Here is a 16,867-nt window from a genome sequence, read left to right on the forward strand (position 1 = left end):
TGTTATTCAACATACTATCCCTCTCAAGCCCAATTAAAAGCCATTCAAGCAAAAATTGAGAAGAATCAATCCTATGCTCCTCCCTTCAATTGAGAAAGAGGTACAAAAAATGTTTAAAGCTGGTATCATAGCACCAATCAGGTTTTCAGACTGGATTTCAAACTTGGTCCCCACTAGAAAGAAAACTGGGGAGATTAGGCTTTGTGTTGACCTAAGGAATTTGACTCAAGTGTCCCTTAAAGACAATTATCCCTTGCCAAAAATGGATCACATTCTCCAAAGAGTGGTGGGGGCTTCAAGAATTTCATTACTTGATGGATTTTCAGGTTTCAATCAGATCCTAGTCCACCCTGATGACCAAGATAAAATAGCTTTCACAACCCCATGGGGAACTTTCAAATATGTTAAAATGCCTTTTGGATTGAAAAATGCAGGAGCTACATTTCAGAGAGCAATGGATATTGCTTTTGCTAAAGAGATTCATGAGTTCCTTGTGATTTACTTAGATGACCTTACACCTTTCTCAAAGTCTGACCAAGAACATTTAAAACATTTGAGATAAATATTCATAACATGTAGGAAGTATGGAATTTCTTTAAATCCCAAGAAGTCTCTGTTTGGTTTGGAAGAAGGTAAGCTGTTGGGTCATATTATTTCAAAGGATGGCATTAGAATTGACCCAGACAGAATATAGGCCATCTTGCAAATGCCCCATCCAAGAAACATTAAAGAATTACAAGCCTTCTTGGGAAAGATCAACTTTTTAAGGAGATTTATCCCAAACTTAGCAGAATTGATCAGATTACTAAACAACATGCTGAAGAAGGATTCAAAAGTAAAGTGGACAGTAGAAGCAAATCAAGCTTTTGAAGGTATCAAACTAGCCCTTACCCAAATCCCAGTCTTAACAAATCCTCAATTTGACAAAGAATTTATCATTTTCTCTTTTGCCTCCGAACATACCATTGTTGTTGTCTTATTGCAGAAAGATGATCAAGGGAATGAAAAACCCATTGCTTTCTTTAGTAGAGCCCTTAGAGATGCCCCTCTGAAATATCAGATCATGGAAAAGCAAGCTTACGCTTTGGTCAAAGCCATCAAAGACTTTAGGATCTACATCCTATACTCCCATGTTATTTCTTATGTACCAAATTCCATTGTGAAAGACATACTAACTCAAGAAAACTTAGAGGGCAGAAGAGGAAAATGGATTGCTAGTATATTGGAATTTGACATTGAGATAAGACCTACAAAACTGATAAAAGGGCAAGGATTGGCCAAATTAATGTCTGAAACAAATTTCCAAGCCTTGGATATTAACCAACTGGACAATGAATCGGAGCTGGCGACTCCAAAGATCAATGTAGCCTTTGAACAATCCCTGTGGTATTCTGATATCTGTTATATATTGCAAAACCTGTGTGCTCCCCCAAAATTGTCCAGAACCAAATCTAGATTTTTAAAAATGAAAGCTTCAAGATTTTGTGTGATAGATGGTAATTTATTATGGAAAAATCATGAAGGTATATTGTTAAATTGTCTAACTATGGATGAGACTAACAATGTTATGAAAGAATTCCATGCAGGTGATTGTGGTGGGCATTTGTACTGGAAATCCACTGTGGATAAGATATTAAGGGCAGGTTACTATTGGCCCACCATCTTCTCTGATGTTAAAAAATTTACCACTTCATGTCATAAATGTCAAGTGTTTGAGGGAAAAAGAAAGTGTTGGAAATAATACTGAGAGGGGGGGGTGAATCAGTATTATCACATTAATAAAACTTTTTCCATTTCCATAATCAGATTCATACATGCTACTTCCACAACTTCTTATGATTAAGTTAATTGATCTTCAATGAGTGCATTAGAACATTATCAACCATATTATCAATTAACAGATGCAGTAACATAGAATAGATCATCACACATAAGGCACACACATGAACACCATGATATAAGGTGGAAACCCAATGCGGGAGAAAACCACCTGCTGCAAGTCATCTCAATCTTCTTCTTAATAAGAAAATCCTTTTACAATATTTGTACTGGTGCAGTCTTATACCAGTACGGGAGCTACAACCCCCTTTGCTCTTGTACTAGCCGATCCATTTACTAGTACGCAGGCTACTACCTGCTACAATGCTCCAAAGATTTCCTTTAGCTCTTGTACTAGCTTAGATACTAGTACGTAGGCGCCGGCCTACAATATTCTCTCCTACAGGTACCACGTTTGATCAATTTTCATACTGGATACACTGAAGCACAACACATAATCTGAAAGGCTACGTTTCATCCAATTTTCATACTGGACCCAACAACAACATTGAAGCACATAATCAAACAATCTTCTGAATCACCCAATCACCAGATCCATACACATACAATGATATTATGAGAGTTATCAACCAGATTTAGTACATAAAGATAAGTCATTAATCATGCTGCTATCTGAACTCAATACCAGTAACCAAACATCAGTTATGCACCCAAAACCCTGCAGAATAGTCAAAGGCAGTTAAAACAAATTTCAAGCAGGGACCGCAACTTCACTGGTATAGATCTGCGGATATCTGTACTACCTCTGCACCTGCGCCTTCTGTGGCGCCGCGACCACTGCACCTGCGCCTTCTGTGGCGCCTCCGCACTGCACCTTCTATGGCGCCTCCACACTGTGCCTTCTGTGGCGCCTCTGAACTGCGCCTTCTGTGGCGCCTCCGCACTGCGCCTTCTGTGGTGCCTCTGTGGCGTCTCCGCACTGCGCCTTCTGTGGCGCCTCCACACTGCGCCTTCTGTGGCGCCTCTGTGGCGTCTACGCACTCCGCCTTCTGTGGCGCCTCCGCACTGCACTTTCTGTGGTGCCTCTGTGGCGTCTCCGCACTGCGCCTTCTGTGGCGCCTCCGCACTGCGCCTTCTGTGGCGTCTCCGCACTGCGCCTCTGTGGCATCTCCGCACTGCGCCTTCTGTGGCGCCTCCGCACTGTGCCTTCTGTGGCGCCTCCGCACTACGCCTTCTGTGGCGCCTCTGCACTGCGCCATATGTGGCGCCTCTGTGGCATCTCCGCACTGCGCCTTCTATGGCACCGCGGACCTCCGCAACTGCGCCTTCTGTGGCGCCGCGTACCTCCGCACTTTTCCTTCACTGTACTTCCGTACCTGTGGATATAGATAATTTCAAGACTTCAAGAATAACCCAGACTATCAGATCTACAAATCTGATCATGCGCCGAAGTGATCTCAATCCATCAGTAGATTCGCCTTATTTAGATCTAGACATTACTCCCAAGAGATCATAGTATTTCAGATCTAGCTCCCATAAGATGTTCAACCCAAAAACTACACAAGCCAAATGATCTCCTTTGCTTTATATAGGCAAGCTCTTCCTCAAATCATGGATCAATACAACGAGCCAAAACCATAGGATCAAAAAACTGTTGGACTAATACCATGAACCAACTATGAAAGTACGTGAGATCAACACTTTTGGATGCAATACCACGGGCCAAAACCATAGGATCAAAACTGTCGGACTAATACCATGAACCAACCATGAAATTGCGTGAGATCAACACTTTTGACGAGGTACCATGGTCCAAAACCATAGGTTCAAATACCAAGGACTAACTACCATGGACCAAAGGTAAGTTCTCCAACATATACACGCTTTTCCTCATAGGTTCAAATACCAAGGACTAACTACCATGGACCAAAGGTAAGTTCTCCAACATATACGCACTTTTCCTCATAGGTTCGAATACCAAGGACTAACTACCATGGACCAAAGGTAAGTTCTCCAACATATACGTGCTTTTCCTTGCATGAAAGTGCGTGAACTTTTTCTCTACATGAAATAAACTTTTCTCTGCATGAAAGTGCGTGAACTTTTCTCTACATGAAATAAACTTTTCTCTGCATAAAAGTGCGTGAACTTTTCTCTACATGAAATAAACTTTTCTCTGCATATAAGTGCGTGAACTTTTCTCTACACTATAATTTATTTTCTGAGATGAGTGGGTTGCCATCAAGTACAACATATGTATCATAATGCCAACAATCTCCCCCTTTGGACTTGATGGCAACAACAACCAATCACTCTCCCCCTTTGACATCAAGGGCAAAGGGTTATGCTCCCCCTAAGAACATGCTCCCCCTGACTATAAACCAGATCTGCTGAAGTCTCTGAATGAACTCCCCCTTTGTATATGCCATGGTGCTCCAATCTAATAATGCTCTTTCTGAGAACAAGCTGAAATATCTTCTCTGCTATATAGTGTTGCTCATGCTCAAGCTCCCCCTAACTGTAAGCAAGGTCTGCAAAAAGATGTTCTACAAGAAGAACATGACTCTATATATCATAAATGACCTTCCTATCACCAAAAGACTCAATACATACATTCATCACAATGGTGATACAAAAATTTACATATGATAACATCATTCATCCCACGCATAGTGGGGAAACATAGGCCGTTACATGACCTGAAGAGATAACTACAATAGAGACATAAACACCAATCACCTAAGATAAACATCAGCAACAACACTGTATGATCTGCTTCATAGTATCTGTCAACAGCAAGGTACGTCTGCATCAACTCATTCATAACCATCCAGATCTACATGAACCAAGAGTCATCAAATGGAAGCATCTGCATCAATCAATAGATGTACGAAACAACCTATGATCATATAGGTAAGATCTCATCATCATCATGTCTCCAACAATGCAACTTTGAGTAGTCAATCATGAATCCAGCCAACAATCCTCATCCATATATGTGCCAAGAACAATAAAGACTCCATGCAAGCATCATTAGAGAATCAACCACAAATCTGATCCAAGGACCATGTGAACAACTCATAACCATAGCAAGATGAATCATAAGCATTGTCACCAAGGATCATAATGCCAACAATGTATTAAGAACATATGCTCCCCCTAAACTGGTGCCATCTATCAGATACTTAGATCTGATTTTATGCTCGAGAGATCATACTTCATAGATCAACTTCACTTTTCTTACTGCCTTTCTTCAAACAATCATATACGCGATTGTGCAGTATCCAACTCGCGTATATACGTGACTTTCCTTCATGGAGTTTGCATATGAGATTCAGGACACTGAAGTTTTGTACTTTCGGCTCCCTCTGATTCTAGTTTGTCTGTACGTTGTGCTGTGCCACCTTTTTCTGACTGTACTTCCTTTTTCCTCCATATCTTCAAGCGTGATGATGACATTTTCTCCTTTTGATATGGTGCCCACACTTTGTTCCTGCATTCCTTAGCTATATGTCCAAGCTTGTCACATGCATAACATCTTACATGTTTCATATTCCTCCTGTAACAATCAGCAGCTTTGTGACCAAACATATTGCAAGCAAAGCAATATCCATAAAAGTACCTTGATTGAGATGACCTTTCTGCATAATGGTCTTGAACTCTTCTTCTTCTACATCTAGCTGCAGCATGTCCAAGATTATGACATACATAACATTCAACATTATTCATAGGAGGAGTAAAGGATTTTCTTTGAGGAATCTCTTTCCTTGGTTGATGATGAGATGGATCTTTCATTTCTTTGTTGATCACTTTAGATTTCTCTTTAGAGTTCCTTGCTTCACCTTGTGAACTAGATTCACCTTCAACCGATTCATGGAAACCAAGACCAGTCTTTATAGCAGGAGACCTTTGACTACTAAGAATATCATCCAAGACTTTAGAGCTATCTTGAAATCGTAAAATCTTATCCTTTTCTTCTATTTTACCTTTCAAGATATTTACCTCAACCTGAAGCTGTTCTTCCTTTTCAAGAGATTGCTTTTTCAAATCTTCTTCAGCTTTTCTTCCTTCTTCCATTTGTTCCCTTAGATTGAGAATCTCCTTTTCTTGTTCTTCATTCAGATCCTGCTGCATTTGACGAACTTGGAAGGCATATTCCAGCTGGGATTTTAAGCTGATGACTTCGTTGTCTTGTTTTTCAATTGCTTGATGTAGATCTTCATTCTGCTTCTTTGATTCTTCAAGATCTCCCTTTAGTGAGAGGAATGTAGCTTCAAGAGTTTCATAGTAGCTGGATCTATCTTTGAGTTTCTTGATGGTTGTGCTTCTTTCGTTGACTTCTTTTCTTAATGATGTCACTTCATGCTGCAATTTTTGACATTGGTCTTCCTTGTCCTTGAGTAGTTTTCTTACCTTGTTTCCTTCTTCTAGTTGGGCCTTTAGTTTGGTAGCTTCTTCTTTGAAGTCACATTCCCTTTTGTTCAATAGATCTTGTTGATCTCTAATTTTGTCTGTCAGCCTTTTAAATTCTGCCTCTATTTGATATCTTTCTTGTTCACCCATAAGAGCAAGTTCAGTAGTTTCACTATCACTTCCATCTCTTTCACAAGGAAATATAGCTGGAACATCAGAGGATAACACATTCATACCTGATAATGATTCTGAATCTGAAGAGCTTCTTATGCCTAATCCCCAATCGATTCTTCCACTGTCATAGTTCTTCTGAGATGACTTCTTTTTCTTAGATGCTTTCTTCTTAAGCTTCTTTCCCATTGTTCCACGGATCTCCTTCAAGCGATCAAGCTTCTATCAAAGGACCTGCTCTGATACCAATTGTTGGAAATAATACTGAGAGGGGGGGGGGGTGAATCAGTATTATCACATTAATAAAACTTTTCCATTTCCATAATCAGATTCATACATGCTACTTCCACAACTTCTTATGATTAAGTTAATTGATCTTCAATGAGTGCATTAGAACATTATCAACCATATTATCAATTAACAGATGCAGTAACATAGAATAGATCATCACACATAAGGCACACACATGAACACCATGATATAAGGTGGAAACCCAATGCGGGAGAAAACCACCTGTTGCAAGTCATCTCAATCTTCTTCTTAATAAGAAAATCCTTTTACAATATTTGTACTGGTGCAATCTTATACCAGTACGGGAGCTACAACCCCCTTTTCTCTTGTACTAGCCGATCCATTTACTAGTACGCAGGCTACTACCTGCTACAATGCTCCAAAGATTTCCTTTAGGTCTTGTACTAGCTTAGATACTAGTACGTAGGCGTCGGCCTACAATCTTCTCTCCTACAGGTACCACGTTTCATCAATTTTCATACTGGATACACTGAAGCACAACACATAATCTGAAAGGCTACGTTTCATCCAATTTTCATACTGGACCCAACAACAACATTGAAGCACATAATAAAACAATCTTCTGAATCACCCAATCACCATATCCATACACATACAATGATATTATGAGAGTTATCAACCAGATCTTGTACATAAAGATAAGTCATTAATCATGCTGCTATCTGAACTCAATACCAGTAACCAAACATCAGTTATGCACCCAAAACCCTGCAGAATAGTCAAAGGCAGTTAAAACAAATTTCAAGCAGGGACCGCAACTTCACTGGTATAGATCTGCGGATATCTGTACTACCTCCGCACCTGCGCCTTCTGTGGCGCCGCGACCACCGCACCTGCGCCTTCTGTGGCGCCTCCGCACTGCGCCTTCTATGGCGCCTCCACACTGCGCCTTCTGTGGCGCCTCTGCACTACGCCTTCTGTGGCGCCTCCGCACTGCGCCTTCTGTGGCGCCTCTGTGGCGTCTCCGCACTGCGCCTTCTGTGGCGCCTCCGCACTGCGCCTTCTGTGGCGCCTCTGCACTGCGCCTTCTGTGGCGCCTCTATGGCGTCTCCGCACTGCGCCTTCTGTGGCGCCTCCGCACTGCGCCTTCTGTGGCGCCTCTGTGGCGTCTCTGCACTGCGCCTTCTGTGGTGCCTCCGCACTGTGCCTTCTGTGGCGCCTCCGCACTGCGCCTTCTGTGGTGCCTTTGTGGCGTCTCCGCACTGCGCCTTCTGTGGCGCCGCGGACCTCCGCAGCTGCGCCTTCTGTGGCGCCGCGTACCTCCGCACTTTTCCTTCACTGTACTTGCGTACCTGTGGATATAGATAATTTCAAGACTTCAAGAATAACCCAGACTATCAGATCTACAGATCTGATCATGCGCCGAAGTGATCTCAATCCATCAGTAGATTCGCCTTATTTAGATCTAGACATTACTCCCAAGAGATCATAGTATTTCAGATCTAGCTCCCATAAGATGTTCAACCCAAAAACTACACAAGCCAAATGATCTCCTTTGCTTTATATAGGCAAGCTCTTCCTCAAATCATGGATCAATACCACGAGCCAAAACCATAGGATCAAAAAACTGTTGGACTAATACCATGAACCAACCGTGAAAGTACGTGAGATCAACACTTTTGGATGTAATACCACGGGCCAAAACCATAGGATCAAAATTGTCGGACTAATACCATGAACCAACCATGAAATTGCGTGAGATCAACACTTTTGACGAGGTACCATGGTCCAAAACCATAGGTTCAAATACCAAGGACTAACTACCATGGACCAAAGGTAAGTTCTCCAACATATACGCGCTTTTCCTCATAGGTTCAAATACCAAGGACTAACTACCATGGACCAAAGGTAAGTTCTCCAACATATACGCGCTTTTCCTCATAGGTTCAAATACCAAGGACTAACTACCATGGACCAAAGGTAAGTTCTCCAACATATACGTGCTTTTCCTTGCATGAAAGTGCGTGAACTTTTTCTCTACATGAAATAAACTTTTCTCTGCATAAAAGTGCATGAACTTTTCTCTACATGAAATAAACTTTTCTCTGCATAAAAGTGTGTGAACTTTTCTCTACATGAAATAAACTTTTCTCTGCATATAAGTGCGCGAACTTTTCTCTACACTATAATTTATTTTCTGAGATGAGTGGGTTGCCATCAAGTACAACATATGTATCATAATGCCAACAGAAAGTTACTACCACTTCCCTTAAAGCCTATTGCAACAGAAAGACCCTTTCAGCAATGGGGCTTGGACTTCATTGGGGAAATTCATCCTTCATCCTCAGGCCAACATAGATGGATTCTAACAACCACAGATTACTTTACTAAATGGATTGAGGCTATTCCATGTAGACAAGCAAATGATTCTACTATCATTCAGTTCCTTGAGACTAATATCCTTTCTAGATTTGGTTGTCCTGACAAGATTATAACAAAAAATGCTGCTGCTTTTAGATCCAAGAAGATGGTGAATTATTGCCACAAATTCCACATTACTTTGGGCCATTCTACTGCATATTACCCTCAAGGCAACGGTCTAGCTGAATCATCTAACAAAAGTCTTATCAACATCATTAAGAAGGTACTGGAAGAGAATAAGAAAAATTGGCACAAGAAGCTTGTAAATGCCTTATGGGCAGATAGGCTAACCACCAAAAGATCTATTGGGGTCAGCCCATATGAATTGGTTTATGGCACGGAAGCCAAATTTCTTTCATCCTTAGGGGTACCTGTCATGAAGCTACTTCAAGAAAGTCAAGCTGAACCAAATGACATGCAAAGAAGAATCAATCAGATTATCTGTTTACAACAAACTAGAGATCAAGTGTACAGCAGAGTTCGGGTCCTACAAGAGAAACTGAAGAAGGCCTTTGATAGAAGAACCAAGGCTGAAGATTTCTTTATGGGTGATAAAGTGCTTAAATGGGATTCAAGAAGAGAAGACAAGGGTAAGCATGGCAAATTTGACTCCCTTTGGAGGGGACCTTTTGTTATCCAAGCAGTACAAGGAAATAACACTTATTTCTTGAAGAATTTGGATGGCACTGAAGCTGAAGAGGGCCCTGTGAATGGCCGAATGCTAAAGCACTACTTTGATTACTTTCCATGTGTATAGCATGGTTTCCCCCTGTACATAGTCGGTTGTATATACTGTTTTCTTTCAGCATATAAATAGTTCAACTCAAGAAGTTTTGTAAATAAGCAGGAAAAGGCTTTTATTTCAGCAAGTTCCACGATGGTGACAGATTCCAGTTTTGAGGTCCAAAGAGACAAGTTTGTAAGTTTTGAGAAAAGGTCAAAAGCCAAGGCATTCTGACCTGCTGTTCTTGGTCTTTCAAGTTGAAAAACCATCCCCAAGTGGAGCCACTGTTAGCTACCTATACCAATAGGTTTCATTTTTCATGATTGGCAGGGGAAGTGCCAATATGATCTACTTTGGTGATGCAAAGATCTTATATTTGTGTGGAAAACACCTATATATAGTTGGTTGATGTTGTCCTACTTCTGAATGGGTGATCCAACAGTCTAAGCTGGATCATGCCATGTTTCAATTTTTTGTTGTAGATTAGAGAAAGAAATCTGTCCAAACTGTTCAATCTTGGCAGATAAAGTAGTTAGGTAGAGAATGAAGGTTCCCAACTATTTAATCTGGGGCCTTGGAAGTAATAAGGCTAGCCTTAGATAGAAAATCAAAAGGAAAAAGCCAAAGGAAAAGAAAAGGCACATGAGGGTTTGCAAGTCTAAGTGCACCCTCCTTGAAGTAACAAAAAATGCTAGGCAATAGAATGGGTAGGTAGATGGGGTTGCAGAAGCATGATTTATGACATTTCACTGGCCTAAGCAAAGGAAAAACATGGTGTCAGTGCAGATCTTCTTATTCAGCAGTTTTCTAGCAGCAAGATGAAGCATGTCTAACTTCCCAATCATCCCCCATCACATTCCTTGCTAACATCCCAATACCACCTTTGCTCATGAGATAAATCAAATTCATGGAGTGATCCATATTGCATAAAGAGCCACATTTCCTGTGTAAAATTCTTTTCATTTTGATCTACTCCCTAACTAAGTTTGTTTCCTAAAAACTTAGTATCTATCACTTCCCCTTCACATTCCCCTCCAAAACTAACTACTAACTCTATCTATACTTAACTCCCTATGTTCCCCCCTCCCTATTACTATAACACTATGGTGTATAAAACCCCAAAAAATGTATATATCCCTCCCCTTTGGCATTATAGCCATATGTCCAAATATTGGATAACCATGCAGAATCTAAGTCTGGTTCAAGATGCTTTGTTCAAAATCAGGGATTAAACTAACCCCACGTTGGTTTAATAACCTAAGCCCCTACCCTTTTTTTCCCTTACAACCCCTTTGAAATGTTTAACCCGCGCTATTTGCAATAAACACCAATAAACCCACCTTTCCCGCCTATCCAAAGTTTTGGGTTACAAAGCGCATTATACAAAAAACGTTGAAAAAAACCCATATTTACTTTGATTTCCAAAGTCCCGCCCAGGCGCACATTTCAAGAAATATAATTGTTTATTCCTCGCCCAGCTGCTGTATCGTCCTTTCATTTTTATAACCCGTCGACCGTCGGATCTGGGCTTTCCCATCCGACGGCCCATATTAATATCGGGCGGCCCCCGATGTCCGGACATTACCTCCCGAAAAGTGTCAGAGGGTGACGTCAGGGCAGTGCCACGCGTCGCTCCCATATCGTATCGGGAGGCCGCCTGCCAATACCACCCCCGTACAAATAGCGGTCCGAAATTACCGCTTACCACTGTGGTTTACCGCCCGCCCCCGTCACGCCCACGTCATGCCAAGTCAGCGTCGCGTCAGCGCCCGGCCCGCCATCGCTCCGACCTGTCTGCCACCTCATCAGTCCCCGTGGACCAATCACAGGCCGCCACGTCACCCTTCCGTACCCGACCCCACCCGATGATGTCATGCTGACGTCATCCAAAAAAAGCGCCAATAGCCCAAAATGTCCATATTTTCACCAAAATTCGCGTTTTTTCTCACTTTTGCCAAAAGAACTATTTGTGCTCTCTGCATGCAATTTACGACCATTTCGCCGCCAACCTGCAGAAATCGATTTAAAGACCGTGGGCGCCCTCAATCTGCCTGCACTTGCCACCATTGCCGAAGTTCACCAGGTATTTATCCAAGTTTCCCCTCCGCGCCTGGTTTTTTGTATAAATTCACCAAAACAAGTGAGAAAAGAGAGAGAAATCACTGTAATTACCAGCAAATCCTCTGTAAACGCCATTTATCTTCAGCTATAAGATCGAATTCATCTACAGAAGTTCGCATTGAGCCAAATTTCCATAAATCTACAGTCTGTTTGCGCATTCGCAAACTAAGAACCTCTGTTGCACTAATTCACCAGGAAAACAGCTTTGTTAGTCCCAGCATTTGCTCATTAGACTTTCTTGGGAGCATTTCAATTTGTTCTCACCATAATTCACCCTGCTTCCCCTGCAAATTGCCTTACTTCTGCAAAAAATACCGCTCTGTGTTGCTCTGCCCAGTGAAACAAGTTCTAGTACAAGTCAAAGGACTAATTAACCATGGAAACACCAGTAGCACTAAACATTCCACCCTTGAATGCCCCACACAGAGAGCTAGAATGGCAGGCCCTGGGTGATAGAGATTACCAGATGACAGAAACACTCTCAATGCACACCAAATATAATATTCATGTACTCAATGAGCTGAAGGCCAAGCACCTCAATGGAACTGATATTCTAGGGATTTGGGACTCCAATTTGCCCATTTATAACCTCCCTCAAGTCAATGTCCTTCCATATTTAATTCACAGATGCAGTGCCAACTATGACCCATGTCAAAGAGCAGTCCTCAATACCTCAGGTTCAGTTTTGTTCCATGTCACCCCTGAGGCTATAAATCAGATGCTGAACTTTCACTCTACAAAGCCATTGACTCCTCTTTCCATGATGGACTTGCTAAAGAAAGGAGGCAAGCTGTCTAGTGCCCAAATCTTAAAGATTAATCAGCTATTCATTGAATCAGGCTCTCAAACTGTGAGGACCCCTCCTATAGGAAATGTCTATTTTAATGAATTGGGCAAGTTGCTTGTGGATTTGATTAGTTATGTCCTGGGTTACAGATTAGCTGAGGATGCTGATGAAACCATTCTGGCAATGATGTCTATCTTCTCCCATGGAATGCCTCCTTCTATGCACTATGATTATGCTGCATACATCGCCAATAAGATTCATGAGCAATTGATGAATCTAGAGAGGGAAAAGGTGTTTAGATACACTTCATACATCTATCACTTGTTCCTATTTTATCAACCTGATGGCTTCCCTATTCCTCTCAAGAAGTTTGATGCTCAGGGAAACCCAAGGTCTGTGGTATTTTGGACTTCAGTCTTTCACCACACATCTTATTCACCATACAGCTACTGTGAGTTCATAGACCTCTTTATCCATCCAGCTATGTCCTTGCTATTGGGTACCCCTCCTCCAAGATTGACAGATGAGATGCAAAGGATTCTCCAGCTCTCAAAGGCCTACAGCATTGGGGATTGGTACTTTTACCAAAACCATACAGTGATCAGAATATATGGCTGTGAATTGGCCCCATATAGGCTGCCAAGATATGTCCCTATGAGACTCTTTGCCTTGGAATATTTCAGGCAATTTGGAAATGCAGACATGGTCCATTTCCACAGCAAAAACAAGAAGGTGCAACTCAAAATCAGAAACTAGCTAGGACCATTTCTTTATAATAAAAGAGAAGGATGGAAAGAAGCAGATAAGATCCTAGAGGGCCTCCAATTGAAAACCAGTTTCCTCTGGTCACCCTATGACCCAATCATTTCATTAGTCTTAGAAGGGTCAAGTTTAAATTGGCTAGCTATGATCATGTCAGGCTGCCCCACATTGAGAAATATGCCAATTTGTTAAGATGGAAAGAGGGCACTTTAGAGGAAGCAAGTCCTAGAGAGGAAATACTACAAAGAGAAGCAAAGAAACTTGAGAAAGAAGCTGACTTGGAAACTTGTGGGCAGGTTTCCTCTTCTTATCAAAGGCAACTTGGAGCAGCTGCCTCATCCTCTACAGCCCACTAGCAAGCAGCTAAAACTACTCCTCAGGCAGCCAGCAAGGGTAAAGAAAAGGAGATGGAGCAGGAACAGCCACCCCCTACAGCAGAACAACAAAAAGAGCAGCCAAAGCAGCAAGAAGAAACAGCTGAGGCCCCAATATCTACAGAGCAACAGGCTCAAGAGAGTGTGCCTCCTAGGCAAGAAACAGTAGTGGAGGCCTCGGTGCTCCAAACTCCACTGAATGAAGAAAGAAGCAGGAAGAGGGATAGAGAGCAGGAAACTCCCCTCACCACATCCACAAATCAAGGGGAGAAAAGGCAGAGACTAAATCCCCTCTCTGAAGAAGAGATGCCTATTGGGCAATCCTTGGGTATGGGTCCACCAAGCATGGAGGCATCTGCCAGTTCCTTTCAGCAGGAACAAGAAAGAACCCTTGGAGGAGAGGTCAGCTCCTCAAGCCAGCAAAGGAGAGCTGAATCAGGCATAAAGCAACAATTTATTGATATCAAGAAGAGAAATGAGCCAGTCAGGCTCCAACTCTACAATCACTTGCTTAAAATGGCCCCTACAAACCAGCAGAGGCTTATGTCAGCATATGACATAACAGAAGGGAAAATGACTATGAGTCATTTCATGCCCACTATGTTGCAGCCACAGTCAGCTGCAGATTATATAAGGACCAACCTTGAGGTTCTTGCTAAATACATCCACCCAATGGACCAGATAGAGCTTCACAAGCAAACGGGTGAGATGGTCTATTCAACACTTGCAGACAAGACCTTCCTAGCACATAAATTGCAAAACAGTCTGCACAATACAACTGCCCAACTTGAGTTGGAGAAGGCATCCTCTCAGGCCAAAGACAACAGGATCAGGTCTCTGGAGGATATTATTATAGAGCTTGGGCATGACCCAAAGGATCCCAAAGCTGTACAAGCACTGCTAAAGGAAAGAGATGCAGATATAGCAGCTTTGAGGAAGATGGTAAAAATTCCAGCAACCCTTCACCCTCAAACAGAAGAGGTTGCTCAACAAAGGAAGGACCAAGATGTAGCAGCAATGCTGCTAACTCTGCACAAACAGTTGGTGCAGACAGAGGGAAAATTAGTAGAAACAGAGGCTGCATTACAGGCAGCCCTGCAGCAGAAAGAAGGAGGCCAAACATCTCAGCCCCCTCAGCCAGTGATCAACCTTGAGGAGCCCCCTCAAACTATCACTCCTCCCACAGGGCAGACAGCTGAAACAGGCCCATCAACAACAGCACCAGCAACGACATCAGAACAGGCTCAAAGCCTAGACATGCAGAAGATGATGAAGGAGATTCAAGTTCTAGAGGCCCAGATGGCAGAGCTGAATCAAACTAAAGAGAAATTGGCCACAGTGAATGAAAAATATGACAAATCAAAACAAAGTGTAGCTGAAAAAGCAAGAGAGGTGAAGGCTCTTAAGGAGAAGATAAAAGAACTGGAGAAAGAGCTCTCTCTTGACAAGGTTGTGGCTGAGATCAAGAAAGTATTATGGGCCAATATTGGCCAATCAATAATAGATCAATGGCAGTACATAGAGACTATTCATGAGCACATGGAGCTCATAGGCAGGGCACACAAGGAAAGCCAAAGAGCAAGGGCATCTCTAGGCACTATGCCTGCGATAGCCAACAGAATGATTAATGTCCTTAATAACCGCACAGGCCCTCAGCTGGCAGCAATAGGGATCACCAATAGAATGGACACCATCTTGCTGATAAAGAGGGTCCTAACTTTGAGAAGTTTGGTGCAGACATTGGATAGAAGGTGCCAGGAGATGCAAACAGCGGTAAACAAATTCACTGATAAATTCACAGCATTGCACAGCCGAGGCCTTCCCAGCTTACTGAACAGCGCAGGAAGGCTACTATCACATGAGAATTATGCAAAAAGGGTGAATACATTTGCCACTAATCAGATCACTGTAGGATCAAGTACCCCAGAGGAAGCAGGGCCTGCATCTGGGCAGAGCCTCTATGAGAAGATAGAAAATTTATTTTTTATCATGAATGAAATCAGACATCTGTTTGAAGTGCCTCCTAATTACTACAAATAAACTGAGGCAGATGAAACACTAGGCGCAATTTTGAGACATCAGTTGCCTACACAGGAATGGTGGACCAACATGATACAGACATTGCTGTGAGCCAATGGGTTTTCATCAAGTTTTTTCATTAAAATATAAGTCATCATGTTCAGACAGTTGATACATTCACCGTGAAAGTAAAAGAGTGGACTGAGCCAACTCAGCAAACCAATTCGGCCACTAAAGCAACACTAATAGATGTGGATGACAGGGCCGAGAAAGCTACAGCACGACAGAGCATTAAAAGCACACCATTCAGAGTTAATGCAGAGCGCTCAACTGACTCAGTGGCCTCCAAAAGTCAAAAAGGTTTCTGACAGAACTAAAGGGTATTCATTGTATCTTTAGAATAGCAATAACTTTCTTATCTACTATTCTGAAAGTTGGTGAACGCAGTTATTGAGCAAATGACTCAGCGTTCAGATATTTTGTAAAAACCGATTGTATATATATCCCCTCACATAAGCTTGCAGGGGTTGTTGATTTTCTCTTCAAAAGAGCCTATGTTGTAAATTTCAGAGTTTAATACAGGGAGCTAATGGAATTTCCAAAGTTCTATGTTGTTTGATGCGTTGTGGTGTGTTTGCTGACTGCTACAGGATTCCTGCATATTTCATGGCACAATAAGTTTCTTTAACCTTCTTGTTATGTATTTCATTCTTTCAAAATCCGTTCATACTCTATGTTTCACAGTTTAATAGCACAGAAAAAGAATAGTTTCAGGATTTATTCATTGAATACCCTGAACTCAATCTATGCTGTTATGAATGTTTTCCTCCAGTTATAGTTATGAAAGTTTAATTCTTAATTGCTGCACCTTCAGACTAAAATTTTCACAGTGACTATTGTTCAGGAACTCAAACCTGCTCCTGGGCGATATATCTCATTCTCACACCACCAGCTTAGTGAAAAACTCTTAATCGCCTTTCACTAGTTAATCATATTTCGTCATCACAATTTCAAGTTTGTTTCATGATATATCTGAATGGCCCT

The sequence above is a fragment of the Pinus tabuliformis genome, chromosome 8, assembly GCF_031772625.1.
Source record: "Pinus tabuliformis cultivar Carrire ecotype Pingquan chromosome 8, CPIR1, whole genome shotgun sequence".
In the NCBI taxonomy this organism is placed as follows: domain Eukaryota; kingdom Viridiplantae; phylum Streptophyta; class Pinopsida; order Pinales; family Pinaceae; genus Pinus; species Pinus tabuliformis.